Genomic DNA, 17,164 nt, shown 5'->3' with positions numbered 1-17,164 from the left:
TGGGATTAAGTTGTAAAGTATTACCAGATTTGTTGTTATTTTATTGGAGACATGTGCGGTGCCAGTGTGCTGTGGATTAGGCTGTGAAGAATGGAAGCAGACTTACATTTTGTTATAATTATTTTGATTGTACACATATGGAGTTATGTTATGATGTATTATTCACATGATCTTTTGCTGAATTAGGATAATATGAATATAATTAGGATTTTTTTGTATGTTAACTATTCCTTTGTAACATATCTAGACTTAAGCATATGTACTTTCACAGGTTGAAAAAAATATTTGACAACGCCTGACAATATTTTCGTCCTACAGACTGATTGTTCTTGAAATCAAATTCTTTTGTTCTTACATTATCCTAAACCTTTCCATCTAGTTTAGTAAAAAAATAAATAAAAATTACGCAGGCGGACCTAACTAGCTCTGTGACCTGTTACATTAAAAATAAAGATCAACTCTTTGACTGCCCCCAAAATCTTCCACTGAGTTTGCTTTTAATCGGTTAAATTCTGTTTGAGTTAGTTCTTCTCTCTCTCTCTCTCTCTCTCTCTCTCTCTCTCTCATAAATATACTGTCAAAACAGTTTTGTACATTTAGCCTTCCATATGTTGTAAAACAATCATATTCTTTGATCACATAGCTATTTTATTAGACTAGGGAAAAGTCAGTGTAATAACCGTTGAAGGTTATCAATAGGCTGCTGATCTCGAAAGGCCGTGGCTGCAACTTGGCTGGCTGATGACGTCACTGTTATTACACTTAAGGCCTAGTTATTGAAATCCCACATCGTTCATGGACCCTATTTCACTTGTGTTCAATTTGTCTTGGTCTAATTATTGTTACTTATAAGGTGCTTCTGCCGTCGCCGCCACCGAGTCTCATTTTCCTCCTCATCCTCCTTCTAGCGGGTATTATCATCGCCCCTCTTCGACCTCTTCACCAGTGTCAGTTGCATGATGGTAGATTAAGAAACCCATCTACCAGTTAAGGAGAACTCTGTTGGCTTTTCGAGGACGAGTAGGATACTAGGTTAGTTAAGTAATACGAGTATGTATAATATATATATACAGAGAGGGAGAGAGAGAGAGAGAGAGAGAGAGAGAGAGATAGACTAATAGACATAGATAGAGAGATAGACTGACATATATGTGTACATGTATCTGTCTATCTATCTATTTATCTATCTATATAGATAGATAGGTAGATAGATAGATAGACACATGTATATACATTCATCATTCATTCATTCATTGCCAGACGCCATGTATCCCTAACGGGGTGGTCAAGGGCTTAGAGTTAATTGTTTTACAGAGAGGGGCACTAATCCTCCACCAACCCCACCTGACACGTAGGGAGAACGTAGGGAGAACGTTATGCCAACAGCATCTGGTGTTCCCAGGCGGTCACCCATCCAAGTACTAACCAGACCCAATGTTGCAAGAGGAGATATTAAATTACTTGATAAAAAAAATCCAACCAATGGATGCAAACAAGCAATCACTATCAAGTAAGAAAGGGTTATGGGAAACAGAAAATGATGCAGGGTAGTGAGGGTAAAGCCGACTGAGCCTCCACCATATCAATCATCAAATAATCAAAGTCAATATAATAATCATCATTCATTATTATTAAAATCATCACTGCAATCGTCATCATCATCATCCCAGCCTCTTCTTCCCACCTAAGGATGGGGTAAGGTATGGTTCAAAATGCAACAACAAAACACATGGGATCAGAAATGTTATATATGAACCACCCTGTATTTTTTAGCATCTGTGGCACATAACCAGGACTTAACTGCATCTGTTTGTGATGTACAGGCATGTGCAAAAGTATGCCAACAATACTCTGCCAGCACTAACTTGTATTTCATATTTACCATTCTTCCCCAAATGACTAGAGGATAACATTCCTTCTGTTGCCTGTTTTCCTGATGCCTGGAACAGACACCTTCATATGGCAATGATCAGATATTGAATGTCAGATTAAAATAACAGCCTTCAGTTCCTTTACTATCCCCATACAGGAGAATGGTGGACTAGGAAAGAATAGTAACATTGATGTGCAGTCCTTACCACATAAAATATTTCAAACAACACCTTCCATTCCTACAGCTGGCAGAGAAGTGTCTACATACTTTGCTCGTGCTCAGGACAGGATTTATGCAAAACATTTCATAGCCAATGGTTGTGTACGGCTGGCCAGTTGTCTATAACCTTAGTCGCTTTATTCGAATCTGGCGAAGATGTCTTCTTTCAGAGCTGACGGCAGCAGGTAAAGAAACTGGTTGTTTGATATGATTACTAATCAAAGTGGACATCTCGTGACTATCATGACTGACAAGCTAAGTGGCTTCTGGCTACCCAGGATATAAGTTACTACACTTGGTGGTAATATACAACTAGACAGTCATGTGGTGGTGTAAAGAGTTACGGCGCTCCAGCTGGATGTGGCAATATCCGGTATTAAATTAGTCAGTAGCTAGTCCCAGGTCTCTTCACAAAATGGGGAAACAAAAAATTGGTGAATGACTGGGTGGCTGTGAATGTGAGGTCCAGCATCTGATAGATGTGAACAAAGTGTGCAATGTCTGGCTTGCAATATCCACTTAAGGACGTATGCCCACTCCTCGAGGCATTGCCTAGGCCGTAAAAAATAAACAAAAAAACTGGCCATCAAACACAACCCCCTCATAGAGCATTCCGCCCCCTTACTGTACGGCCACAATGTGGTTATTGCATGCAAGGCCTGAGTGCATGTTTACCTATATAATCATCCACCTGTGTGCCACTTATCCTTCCAACATATGCAATGGTGGACTCCTTCTCACTGTCCGACAGCCCCCATTAGCCACGTCAAAACGAATATATGTCATGGCACACAATGGTGGGTTGTGTGTGCTGTAAAAGTATTGACCCAACCCCCCAGGCATCCCCAATCCCCCAAAACCCCACTAGTAGCAAAGGACTCGGGGCCACGCTACACGACAGTATTATGGCAACTAATTCGGCACAAAAATTTTAAAGCTTATTTTTACGAAGCAGACTTTTCGTTCATTTACTGCCGGCATAAAACTTTAATCTCCTTGGTCTGACATGGCGCATATTTTTACATCCGTACTTAGCGTTCTAACTTCCAGCATAAAACTTTAATAATTTATACACTACTCTGCTGCCTTATGTATTATGGTAGTTATTCCCACACCATACTTGTTACTAATCTTACTCAACCTTGTAGCATGCTTTTATAAGTATGTCCAATTTCCATCTGACATTAAGAATACAGTAATCGCATTTCCTGCCACACACGCTTTCATGGAACAATAAGGTTAACTGTATACAAAGGGGAATCGACAGGGTGGCGGTTTATAAACAATGAGGATACAACTAGACAGTCACGTGGTGGTGTAAGGAGTTACGGCGCTCCAGCTGGACGTGGCACTATACTGTATTACATCAGTCAGTAGCTAGTCTCAGGTCTCTTGCAAAACAGGGGAAACAAAACATTGGTGAATGACTGGGTGGCTGTGAATGTGAGGTCCAGCATCTAACAGATGTGAACAAAGTGTGCAACGCCTGGCTTACAATATCCACTTAAGAACGTATGCCCAATCCTCGAGGCATTGCCTAGGCCGTAAAAAATAAACAAAAAAACTGGCCATCAAACACAACCCCCTCATAGAGCATTCCGCCCCCTTACTGTACGGCCACAACGTGGTTATTGCATGCAAGGCCTGAGTGCATGTTTACCTATATAATCATCCACCTGTGTGCCACTTATCCTTCCAACATATGCAATGATGGACTCCTTCTCACTGTCCGACAGCCCTCATTACCCACGTCAAAACGAATATATGTCATGGTACACAATGGTGGGTTGTGTGTGCTGTAAAAGTATTGACCCAACCCCCAGGCATCCCCAATCCCCCAAAACCCCACTAGTAGCAAAGGGACTTGGGGCCACGCTACACGACAGTATTATGGCAACTAATTCGGCGCACAATTTTTAAAATTTATCTTTACGATATAGACTTTTTGTTCATTTACTGCCGGCACAAAACTTTAATCTCCTCAGTCTGACTTGGCGCTAATTTTTTTCAAAAGCATACCGGTACTTAGCGTTCCAACTTCCACACAGGGGAATCGATGGGCCGAGGTTCGTAAACGATGAGTAACGCCAGAACTGCAGGGTCGATTGGTGTGGATGATTTAAACGGACAACATAGCGACAATATACACAAGTATCAAACAACTGGCCATAAAAAAATATCCATTGTGCATCAATTACAATACAAACATCAACATAATAATCAAGCAATAATCATATGCATATTTCACTTGGGTGTCTTCTAGGTGGCTCAGGAGGCTTGCTAAGAAATCACGTTAGGAAAGAACCCAACCACAAAGAAGACAAGCCACTTTGACTGAACTAACACCAGACACTGTTCAATTGAGAGAAACACTACTAGTAGTCAAAAGCATCAAAAATAACATGAGGAACCTTTCCATCACAAAATTCTTGCAGTATCCCGGGTATCTACCTAGCTAATACTTACTGCAAAATATCTACTATCTATACATACATATATATAATATTATATATATAATATTATATATATATATAAATATATATATATATATGTATTCTATATATATATATATTATATATATATATATATATATATATATATAGAGAGAGAGAGAGAGAGAGAGAGAGAGAGAGAGAGATACATATATAAATATATATACATACAGTATACAGTATATAAATATCTATCTATCTATATATATATATATATATATATATATATATATATATATATATATATGTATATATATAGCTGTGGGGTGTGCCTGCTGAGATAGATGAGAATGGGAGTGCGTTAGTGGACATTTGTGCTGGGAGGGGGTTGGTGATAGCCAGTACCCTCTTCAGGCATAATATGATCCACAGGTATACATGGCGAGTGATGAGAAGGGTGGGTGGTGAACTGAATGAAACGAAGGCAATGATTGATTATGTGTGTGTGGATGAAAGGATGCGAAGATGTGTAATGGATGCAAGAGCTTATAGAGGTTGGGGGAGTGGACTTTCTGACCACTACTTGGTGGTGGCCAGAAATAGGATTCAAGTAAAATGGAGGAATAGAAGAAGGGAAAGACGAGAGGAAGGAGTAGTTGCAAGGAGAGTGGAAAGGTTACAAGAGGATGAGAAAAAGGCAGAGTATAAGAGAGAAGTGGAGGAACGATTGGGCAAATATGAATTGGAGCAGATGGGAGACGTGGAAGGTGTGTGTAGGATATTTACAGAAGAAATATGTGCAGCATGTGATGTGGTGTGTGGAAGGAAGAGAAGACGGAGGGGGGTGCAATGAACAGCGTGGTGGACTGAGGAGGTGAGACAGGCTGTGGCACAAAAGAAGAAAGCATACAATGAATGGATGAGAAATAGGGGCGTGGAAGAAGTTGAGAGGCGGAAGAGAGAGTTATATGTAGAAAGAAAGAGGTGAAAGGATTAGTAGGAGAGAGTAAGAAGAGAGTGGATGAGGAATTTGGAAGGAATTTGAGTGTAAAGTGGAGGGACTGAAAGAAAATGTTCTGGAAAGAGGTGAAAAGAGTAAGAGAGGGTGGAAGTGAAGTTAGCAGGGGAGTGAAAGATAAAAATGGTAGATTACTAGTGAAGAAGGGAGAAAAAGTGAGGAGATGGAGAGAACACTTTAAGGAATTGTTGAACATAGAGGATGGAAGTAATGCGAGTATAAGTGGCTGGGGAATGGCTGGGAGAAGGAGGGAGGTGAGAAGACAGGAAGAAATCAGTAGGATAGAAGTTGTGGAAGCAATGAAGAAAGTTAAATCGGGGAAAGCCCCAGGAATTGATGGAGTGTGTGGTGAAATGCTGAAGCATGGGAGAGAGATAGTAGTAGAATGGATGTGGAAGATGTGCAGATTGGCGTGGGAGGAAGGCAGAGTCCCGGAGGATTCGAAGTCAGGTATAATTATTCCCTTGTACAAAGGAAAAGGGGGAAAAGAAGTGTGTGGTAATCACAGGGGCATTTGTCTTCTTAGTATAATAGGAAAAGTGTATGGTAGGATACTTATTGACAGAGTTAGAGAAAGAACAGAGAAATTAGTTGGAGAAGAACAGGGAGGCTTTAGGAAGGGAAGAGATTGTGTAATCAGATATTCATTCTTAGATCTTTAGTGGAAAAGTTTCTAAAGAAGGGAAAGAAGTTGTATGCGGCTTTCATGGATTTGGAGAAAGCATATGACAAGGTGGATAGACAAGGATTGTGGAAATTGTTAAGAATATCTGGAGTAGATGGGAAGTTGTTGAATGCTGTGAAGAGTATGTACGATGATCCGAAGGCTGCAGTGCGTGTGGATGGTGAACTAAGTGAATTTTTCTCTTTGAAAGTTGGGTTGAAACAGGGATGTGTCATGTCTCCATGGTTGTTCAATCTGTACATGGATGGGGTAATAAAAGAGGTACAAGGTAGGGTAGTGGATGTTGGAGTGGCCCTGGTGAGAGAGGATAGTGTTTGGAAACTCCCTGTACTGTTGTTTGCAGATGATACTGTGTTGTTGAGTGAAGACGAAGGGGAGCTGCAAGGCTTGGTGGATGAGTTTGGGAGAGTGTGTAAGAAACGGAATCTAAAGGTGAATGTAGGGAAGAGTAAAGTGATGGTCTTTGAGAGAGGTGAAGTCAGTGAATGTACAGCGAGGTTGGATGGTGAGGAATTGGAAAATGTGAGTACGTTTAAGTTCTTGGGTAGTGTGATGAGTAAGGATGGAGGTTTGGAGGGTGAAGTGCTTGAAAGGGTACAGCAGGGAAGAAAGGTTGCTGATTCCTTGAAAGCAGTGATAAGAAACAGGGAAGTGAGCATGGAAGTGAAAAAGTTACTACATGATAGTATTGTGATACCAAATCTAACGTATGGAAGTGAAGCTTGGACGTTGTTGGAAGGACACAAGTCAAGAGTGAGAGCAGTGGAAATGAGTTATTTAAGAGGAGCCTATGGAGTCACATGGAGAGACAGGCTGACGAATGAGGATATGAAGGAGCGTTGTGGTGTGGATGTGGATGTGATAGGAAGTGTTATGAGGAACACACTGAGGTGGTTTGGCCATGTGGAGAGGTTGGAGGGTGAAAGACTGACGAAGAGAGTGTTTATGAGTGAGGTGGAGGGGGGAAGAGGGAGGGGGAGGCCGAGGATGAGCTGGAGGGATGGGGTGGAGAGGTATATGAGAGAGGGGGGTGTGAGTTGGGAGCAGGGCAGTGAAATGGCGGGGGACAGGGCGACTTGGAGGCGATTTGTTTGTGGCCACCCCAAAGGGGATTGAGGCGTCCGGCAATAGATAGATAGATAGACATATATATATATATATATATATATATATATATATATATATATATATATATACGTATATATATATATAGATAGATAGATAGACATATATATATATATATATATATATATATATATATACACGTATATATATATATATATATATATATATATATATATATATATATGTATATATATATATAGACATATAAATATAAATATATATATATATATATATATATATGTATATATATATATATATATATATATATATATATATATATATATATATATATTGTTACGGAACAGAGAAAGATAATGTACACCTTAAGTGAGACTACTAAAAAATCACTACTGTCCCGTAAAGTTCCAGGTTCAAAACAAAAGTGTTAGGTATAATCACAAGTTAAAGTTTAATGCTCAAACTAACAAGAAAACATTCAGGACTCATAAGGATAATGTAATGGCAAAAAACAGGTTAAATATATGGTTAACTGCAATAGCCTCTATTAAGACGAAATTAGCAAGAGTAAATTTATCTAAGTCAGCCCTGATAAAATGAAAATACCAGATAATACTCAGTGAATGCAAGATATATTATTACAGATACAAAATATTATTAATAAGGGCTGACACCCAAAACACATGAATCACAAAAACCCCACCAGGCCCACAAATCAACACCTTATGCTATACAGTACAAGAACAAAATGTAATAACACTCATACTCAAATTACACAGCAGTTAGATGGCTGGAGACTTCCTGAGCACTCACAATAATAACAACTGTACAGGGGAGGACAGAGATGAGAACAAAATGAGGAGTAGATCTAAGTGGCAATAATGCAGAGACTGAGCTCATTATATAGGGGCCGGCAGAGCTTGATAAAACTTGTAAGAAGGACGCGCAAATGAAGCCATGGGGACAAAGAGTTGACAATCCTGCTCTGAACAACAAAAAGAACGACTTACTCTACTATAAGGGAGGAGGGGGGGAGTGAGGTAGAAGACGCTCGTGATCAAACATGCAGCATACTGTATGTTAGAATTACACAAAGGATGATGAAATCATAGGTTGTGTAACACCTCCCCAAAAAGAAAAAGAAATTTACAAAGGAAATTTCTTATTACTCCAAAACGATCTGTCTAAAGTCTGAATAAGCAATCTGCAATAACATTTTCTTTCCCCTTGACATGTTGTATGTCTTTTTTTTTTTTTTTTTTATGCTAGGAAGAAGGAACCAAAGGCCATGAGCCCGCAGTAACAGTTCCCTCCAAGAGAAAAACAAAATACAATAGAGAGCCAAATTCAAGATCCGATCATTTTGAGATGCCTGGACACACTGCGTTTGAAAGACTGGAGATCATAGGCAGGAGGAAATACAGACAGAGGGAGACAGTTCCAGAGCTGACCTGTTGCATGAATGAAAGACTGGGAGTAACGGTTAACTCTTGCATTAGAGAGTTGGACAGAAAAGGGATGAGAGTTTGCTGCCAGACGGGTGCTACGCGCCCGTCGTAGAGGTGGAGGAATGCAAGCAGACAGTTCAGAGGAGCAGTGACCATTAAAGTAGCGATAGAAAAGAGATAAAGATGCAACAGTGCGGCGAGGAGACAGAGGTTGAAGGGAGTCAGTAAGAGGAGGAGAGTTAATGAGATGAAAAGCCTTTGACTCCACCCTATTGAGAAGAGCTGGATGTGGGGAGCCTCCCCACACATGAGAGTTGTACTCCACATAGGGTCGGATAAAACCCCTGTATAGAGTCAACAATTGTGCAGGGGTAAAGAAAGAGCGGAGTCGGCTTAGCACACCCAATCTCTTGGAAGCAGATTTTACAAGAGATGTAATATGATCTTTCCAAGATAAGTCCCGAGTAAATGAAACCCCAAGCATGTTCAAGGATGATGCAGGATTAATCTGAATATTATTAAACATTAGTGGGTATACCTGTGGAAGATTTTGTCGGGTTGATAGGTGTAAGAACTGAGTCTTAGAAGCATTAAAGACAACCATATTATTTTTACCCCAGTCAGAGATATGAGCCAAGTCAGACATTAGGTGTGCCATAGCCTCATCCCTTGTTTCTTGAAGTAACTGTTGAGATGGGCGTTGCGGGAACCGAATGGAAGGTGAAGGGTGGAGTCATCAGCGTATGAGTGGATAGGGTTAGATGTACAGCTTAGAAGATCATTGATGAATAAAAGGAAGAGAGTTGGTGATAGGACAGAGCCCTGAGGAACACCACTGTTGATAGATCTAGGAGAAGATCGATGGCCGTCTACGACAGCAGCTATAGAACGACCAGAAAGGAAGCTAGCGATGAAGGTACAGATAGAAGGATAGAAACCGTAGGAGGGCAGTTTGGAAATTAAAGATTTATGCCAGACTCGATCGAAAGCCTTTGAGATGTCAAAAGCAATGGCAAAGCTTTCGCCAAAGTCCCGAAAGGAGGATGACCAGGAGTCTGAAAGGCAGGTGAGAAGATCGCCAGTGGAGCGTCCCTGACGGAACCCATACTGACGATCGGAAAGAAGGTTGTGATAGGAAAGATGCCTTAAAATTTTTTATTAAGAATTGACTCGAAAACTTTTGAAATACAGGACGTTAAAGCAATTGGACGATAGTTGGAGGGTTGGGAGTGGTCACCCTTCTTTGGGACTGGCTGAATGAGAGCAAACTTCCAGCAAGAAGGAAAGGTACAAGTTGACAGACAAAGGCGAAATAGTTTGCCTAGGCAGGGTGTAAGCACAGAAGCACAGTTTTTCAGAACAACAGGAGGGACCCCATCAGGCCCATATGCCTTGTTAGTACTGAGGCCAGTAATGGCAGAATATACATCAACTGAAGAAATTTTAATGTCAGCCATGAGGAAGTCAGAGGGGGGAAGTGATGGAGGAACAGCACCGGAATCGTCTAAGGTGGAATTGGAGGAGAAAGTCTGTGCGAAGAGATCTGCTTTATCAGTAGAAGAAATAGCTACAGAACCATCAGAGTAGGAAAGAGGAGGGAAGGATGATGAGGTAAAGTTGTTAGAAAGATTTTTGGCAAGGTGCCAGAAGGAGCGGGAAGAATTCGAGTTGGAGAGTTGAGAGCATTTAGTATGGATGAAATTATTTTTAGTAGAGCAAAGAACAGACTTAGCACGATTCCGTGCAGAAACGTAAAGATTATGTGATTCAGGGGTGGGTTGGCTCCGGTACCTTTTGTAGGCCTTCTCCTTGTTGCGGACAGCATTAGAACAAGCGTGATTAAACCAAGGCTTTCTTGCGTTAGTCAAAGGATATGAGAAAGGAATGTATGCTTCCATGCCCGAGAGAATAACCTCCATAATGCGCAAGGCACACTCAGATGGCTCACGGCCATGGAAGCAATAATCATTCCAGGGAAAATCAAAGAAGTATTGCCTGAGGGCCTCCCAGTCCGCAGCTCCAAAATGCCAGAGACGACGTTTCCCTGGAGGGTCTGCAGGCTGTACTGGAGCGATAGGACTGGTTAAGGTAATAAGGTTGTGATCGGAGGAGCCCAACGGAGAGAAAAGATTAACAGAGTAAGCAGAAGGATTAGTTGTGAGGAAGAGGTCAAGTATGTTGGAGCTCTCTCCAAGGCGGTCAGGGATACGGGTAGGGTGCTGTACAAGCTGCTCTAGGTCATTAAGGATAGAAAAGATGTAGGCTTGTTCACCAGGTGGATCCGTGAAAGGAGAGGAGAGCCAAAGGTGGTGGTGAACATTGAAATCTCCAAGAATGGAGATTTCAGAGAAAGGAGAAATGGACAGAATGTGTTCCATCGTAGAAGTAAGATAGTCGAAGAATTTTTGATAGTCAGTAGAATTAGGGGATAAGTAAACAGCACAGATATATTTAGTCAGAGAATGACAGAAAAGCCGAAGCCAGAGAGTGGAGAATTCAGAAGAATCAAGTTCAGGAACACGAGAGCAAGATAAGTCGTTGCGTATGTATACACAACAGCCACCTTTGGCTTTGAAATGAGTATAGAGAAAGTAGGAGGATACAGAAAAGGGTTTGCTGTCAGTTGCCTCAGACAGCTGAGTCTCCGTTAGAAAAAGAAGGTGAGGTTTAGAGGAGGAGAGGTGGTGCTCAACAGAGCGAAAGTTAGATGAAAGGCCGCGAATGTTGCAGAAATGAAGAAGAAGAGAGTCAGACAGTGGTTCCAGGCACCTGGAATACTCCTGAAGAAGTAGACTCCATCTTGTCAATCTCTGATTTTTATCTTTAAACTTACTAAGGAATTTCAGTGGGTTATGATCGGTATAAATGACTATGGGGTCAAAACCAGAACACAAATAAAATGAAAAATGCTGTAAACCCAAAATCAAGGCCAAAGCTCTTTCTCAATAGTTGAGTAGTTCTTTTGAGGTGGAGTGAACTTCTTACTGTAATAAGATACAGGGTGTTCAATACCCTGATCATCCTCTTGCAGCAAAACAGCCCCAGCTCCTGTATCACTTGCATCAACAGCCATCTTAAAAGGCTTAGCAAAAATTTGGAGTAGCGAGCACTGGCTGACTTAATAGGATAGCTTTAAGTTTGTTGAAAGAGGATTCACAGTTATCGGTCCAGACAAATTTAACTCCCTTTTTCAGTAGGTCTGTAAGTGGTGATACAAGAATTGAAAAGTTAAGAACAAATCTCCTGTAATAACCTACCATTCCGAAAAATCTTTGTAGCTCTTTCCTAGTTTTAGGTCTGGGAAGATCACTTATAACCTGAACCTTAGCTCCTGGTGGTGCAACATGTCCATCACCAATTACGTACCCAAGGTACTGAACTTTAGCTTGACCAAACTCACACTTTGATAAATTAGCTACAAGATTAGCCTGAACCAAACGCTCAAGAAATTTACTGACATGGCATAGGTGATCTTTCCAGTTGTCACTGAAGGTTAATACATCATCAATATAAACAACACACCCTGCCAAACCCTCTGTTACAACATTCATGAGCTTCTGAAATGTGGCTGGTGCATTCTTCATACCATATGGCATTACAGAACATGCAAAAGTCTTTCCTAGTGTTACAAAACATGAGATCTCCCTAGCACGTTCAGTCATAGGTACTTGCCAGTATCCCTTTAACAAATCAAACTTACTTATGTACCTAGCCTTTCCAATCTTGTCTGTGCAATCTTCCACGCGAGGGAGAGGGTAAGTGTCTGTTTTGGTTATCTGATTAACACGTCTGTAGTCGATGCAAAGCCGCTGTGACCCACCTGGCTTAGGGACTAGAGTGACAGGAGAACTCCACTCGCTCTGACAGGGCTCAATCATCTTGTGGTCCAACAGGTAGCCAAGCTCCTTCTGGATGAGAGGAACTTTCACTGGGTTCACACGGTAAGGAGGCAATTTAATTGGCTTTGCGTCTCCAACATCGACATCATGCATCAACACAGTGGTTCTTCCTGGAGTGGCACGGAACACTTGCGGGTACTCCTGCAGTAATGCCGAAAACTCCTGCCTTTCCTCGGGAGGTAGATGAGAAAGCTTAGTCTGAGGATGATTCAAGATATCAGGATTCTTCCCCAAACTATCACTCAGGCTCATGCTGCATGGAAGAACTTCACTTGCAGACTCGGGTGGAACAGCTACAGTGCAGACTGGGTTATTTTCGTCCCGCCTGTGATATAACTTTAGCATGTTGATGTGACAAAGTTGCTTGTTCTTTCTACGATCTGGTGTGGTGATGACATAGTTGACATCACTGAGTTTCTTCTCCACGAAATAAGGACCACTAAACTTGGCTTGAAGAGGTTGCCCATACACCGGTAGCAGAATCAAAACCTGATCTCCTGGCTGAAAGTGGCGTAACCTGGACTTCTTATCATACCAAGTCTTCATTTTCTCCTGAGCAGCTCCTAAATTCTCTCTCGCCAGCTGTAAAGCAGTGGACAGCCGTTCTTTGAACTTCATCACATACTCCAGCAGGTTGACGTCATCTTCCTCCGACAGCCAGCATTCCTTGAGTAGCTTAAGGGGTCCTCTTACTTCATGGCCAAACAGTAGTTCAAAGGGTGAGAAGCCCAGTGATTCATTTGGAGATTCTCTTGCAGCAAATACAACGAATGGAAGACCTTTACCCCAGTCTTTCTGATGTTCCAAACAGTATTTCTTGAGCATCAATTTGAGTGTTTGATGATATCTCTCCAACGCTCCTTGGGTCTGGGGATGGTAAGCTGAAGACGTGATCTGGGTGATGCCCAACTCTTTCAGAGACTGCTTGAAAACATTTGACATGAAATTACTTCCCCGGTCTGACTGTACCTCCTTGGGCAGACCAAACTTTGTGAAGAACCCTAGCATTTCCTTAACCACGTTCTTTGCTGAGATATTTCTAAGTGGAATGGCTTCAGCATAACGAGTAGCCATATCAATCAGGGTCAACACATAAGAAAATCCTGAAGAAGTCGTAGGAAGAGGGCCCACAATATCCACCAACACACGGGTGAAAGGCGCCTCAAAAGGAGGAATGAGAACTAGAGGTGCAACCTTTTCGGTCTGATTACACTTCCCCACAACTTGACAGGTGTGACAAGACTTACAATACCAGGAAACATCCCTGAAGATACCTGGCCAGTAGAAGTGTTTCAAAATGCGTGCCACTGTCTTCCTTACTCCAAGGTGTCCTGCCAAACTGGAATCATGAGCCACTCTAATGATATCCTGCCTACAAACACGAGGGATGACAACTTGATGTACAACCTCCCATTCACAGTCGGCTGATGCTGTTGGGGGTCTCCATTCCTCATAAGTACTCGTACTCCTGACTTTATATAATAACAAGTAGAAGCACCGGCTGACTCTTCCTCACTGCAAGCAGAGTTAGCTAGACCTTTCAACTCAGGGTCACCAACCTGCAACTCAACCAACTCTTGACGAGACAAATTATCAACACTACGGGGTACTGCCTCATCTGGTGCGTGGTCCAAATTAGCAAGAAAAGTGTCAGCTAGGATAACATCATCATCATCATTATCCTCTAAGTCACCAGTAACTTTAGACTTAGCCCTAGTGACAGCACATGCAGGGAACACATCAGGGACATCACAATCCTGGGTCGCAGCCACTGGCTCACTAGACAACTGAGGAGCTGGACACACTTGACTTCCACCAATATCCTTTTCAAGTAAGAAAGTTACACCTGACATTGGGAGTGTCTCAACGAACCCAACCATAACGGAACCATTAACAAAACCAGACTCTAAATTCACTCTGCACAGAGGGACAGAGAAGTAATTATTCCCTACACCTTGTAAGATTACAGTTTCATCAAAGGAATTAACATTAGAGCCTAGAACACTGGTCAGCATAAGGGATTGGCAAGCACCTGTATCACGATATATTTTAACTGAATTTTCTGTCATTACTGTCCAGAGGACTGACAAAACCATCAGACAGGAAATTAGCACATGAACTCTTGAGAGTGTCACCCACGTTACTGCTCAAAAGAGGAGATTCATCATGAGGATTTAATTTACCCCTCAAAGCAGGTTCAGTTAACTCAGTTAAAGAATTCTGGGAACTCTCAAGAGTGGACACTAGACCAATTGACTGAATACTTAAAGACTCCTTTTTGTTCACATCACGCTGTCTCCTGAAACATCTCTCCGTAGTATGACCAAGCACTTACTACAATAAGTACATTTTACTTTTCTGAAATCTAGAGGTGAAGCTGGTATTTACTTCCTGAGAAACATCATCCTTTATTCTCTTTCCTGTTACCTGTACTCTGAGTAGAGGCAAACGTACTTACTCTCAGCTTTCACTTTTCTCTCTAGAATATCTCTTGTGAGTGAGGAACATATTCATCAGCTAAAACTGCAGCATCAGACAATATTATCTATTCTTCTCTCATCAAGATATAGGGCTTATATCTTTACTAATACACCTTTTGAAGTCCTCCAGGAAAATCATCTGCTTAAATTTGTCCAAAATCAGAATCCACATTCTTAGAATTTAACCCACTGCTCCTAACAAGATCTTCTTTGATTTTTGCCATACTCAACATGGGATTGCTTATCTTGCTTATAAGTTGTCCTAGAATTTTACTCTATAGGCTTCAGGAACAAGCTCCATAGGGCCTTAAGAAGATCAAGCTCTTAACTACATCATAATTATCAGCTTGATCATGAGGCAAAGATGCATAAGTTACTTGAGCTTACCGAGGGTGAGAACAGTTTGAAGGAGTACTGGCCAATACTTTTTGGGCCAATTAAAACCTGTAGCTACCCTCTCAAACAAACTGAAAATACTTTGTTGAAATCAGATTCATTAAAAGAGGAGGGACAAGTTTAACATTTTTAGCCACATCAAAATCATCAGAGCAAGACTGATCCAGTTCCACCTTGTTTCATGCGATACTCATGTGGTCTGCCTGAATCCTAGCAAGTTCAATTTGTGCCTGAGCCTGTATCTGTGCCTCCTGAATACGAGCCTGAGACTCCGCCTCCTTAGCCTGAGACCTCAGCCTCCTTAGCTCTGAGACTCAGCCTCCTCTAGCACGTGCTTGAAATTCCAGCCTCCTTAACCCCACGAGCCTCCTGCAAGGGCTAAGCTGTAACTTAGCTATTTCAATCTGCGTTTGCTCATTTTGGAGGAGTTACAATTAAACAAGCTTTTATTAATCATGCCAACAATTTGATCTTTAGAATGATGAGAGTGAACTGCAATTCCCAATTGTTGAGCAACAAACTTAAGAAGTTCATTCTTTTGTTCTGTTTTCTACATCACACACTGTTTGCACATTTGACAAAAAATCTTTGGCTTCATCAAGAGTAGTAATAGTAGACATCATGAATAAATCACAGTCACAAAATATCAAGCAATATCCTTATGATAATATCCTGAATATCCTAGCGAAGTCGCCAAATTTATGTTACGGAACAGAGAAAGATAATGTACACTTTAAGTGAGACTACTAAAAAATCACTACTGTCCCGTAAAGTTCCAGGTTCAAAACAAAAGAGTTAGGTAAAATTACAAGTTAAAGTTTAATGCTCAAACTAACAACAAAACATTCAGGACTCATAAGGATAATGTAATGGCAAAAACAGGTTAAATATATGGTTAACTGCAATAGCCTCTATTAACACGAAATTAGCAAGAGTAAATTTATCTAAGTCAGCCCTGATAAAATGAAAATACCAGATAATACTCAGTGAATGCAAGATATATTATTACAGATACAAAATATTATTAATAAGGGCTGACACCCAAAACACATGAATCACAAAAACCTTACTAGGCCTAAGAATTAACACCTTACGCTACACAGTACAAGAAAAAAATGCAATAACACTTATACTCAAATTACACAGCTGCTAGATGGTTGGAGACTTCCTGAGCACTCACAATAATAACAACTGTACAGGGGAGGACAGAGATGTGAACAAAATGAGGAGTAGATCTAAGTGGCAATAATGCAGAGACTGAGCTCATTATATAGGGGCCGGCAGAGCTTGATACAACTTGTAAGAAGGACGCGCAAATGAAGCCATGGGGACAAAGAGTTGACAATCCTGCTCTGAACAACAGAAAGAACGACTTACTCTACTATAAGGGAGGAGGGGGGGAGTGAGGTAGAACACGCTTGTGATCAAACATGCAGCATACTGTACGTTAGAATTACACAAAGGATGATGAAATCATAGGTTGTGTAACAGTATATATACATATATATATATATATATATATATATATATATATATATATATATATATACTCCCGAGGTGGATGGAGAGCTGGTGACAGCGAGTGCTGGAGCTCCCATTTCATCAGCCCTCAGGACTATTTCCTGACCATC

This window comes from Coenobita brevimanus, chromosome 67 (genome assembly GCF_032717465.1).
Source record: "Coenobita brevimanus isolate Jiangsu-jjx chromosome 67, ASM3271746v2, whole genome shotgun sequence".
Classification (NCBI taxonomy): Eukaryota; Metazoa; Arthropoda; class Malacostraca; order Decapoda; family Coenobitidae; genus Coenobita; species Coenobita brevimanus.
Note: the sequence above shows the minus strand (reverse complement) of the source record.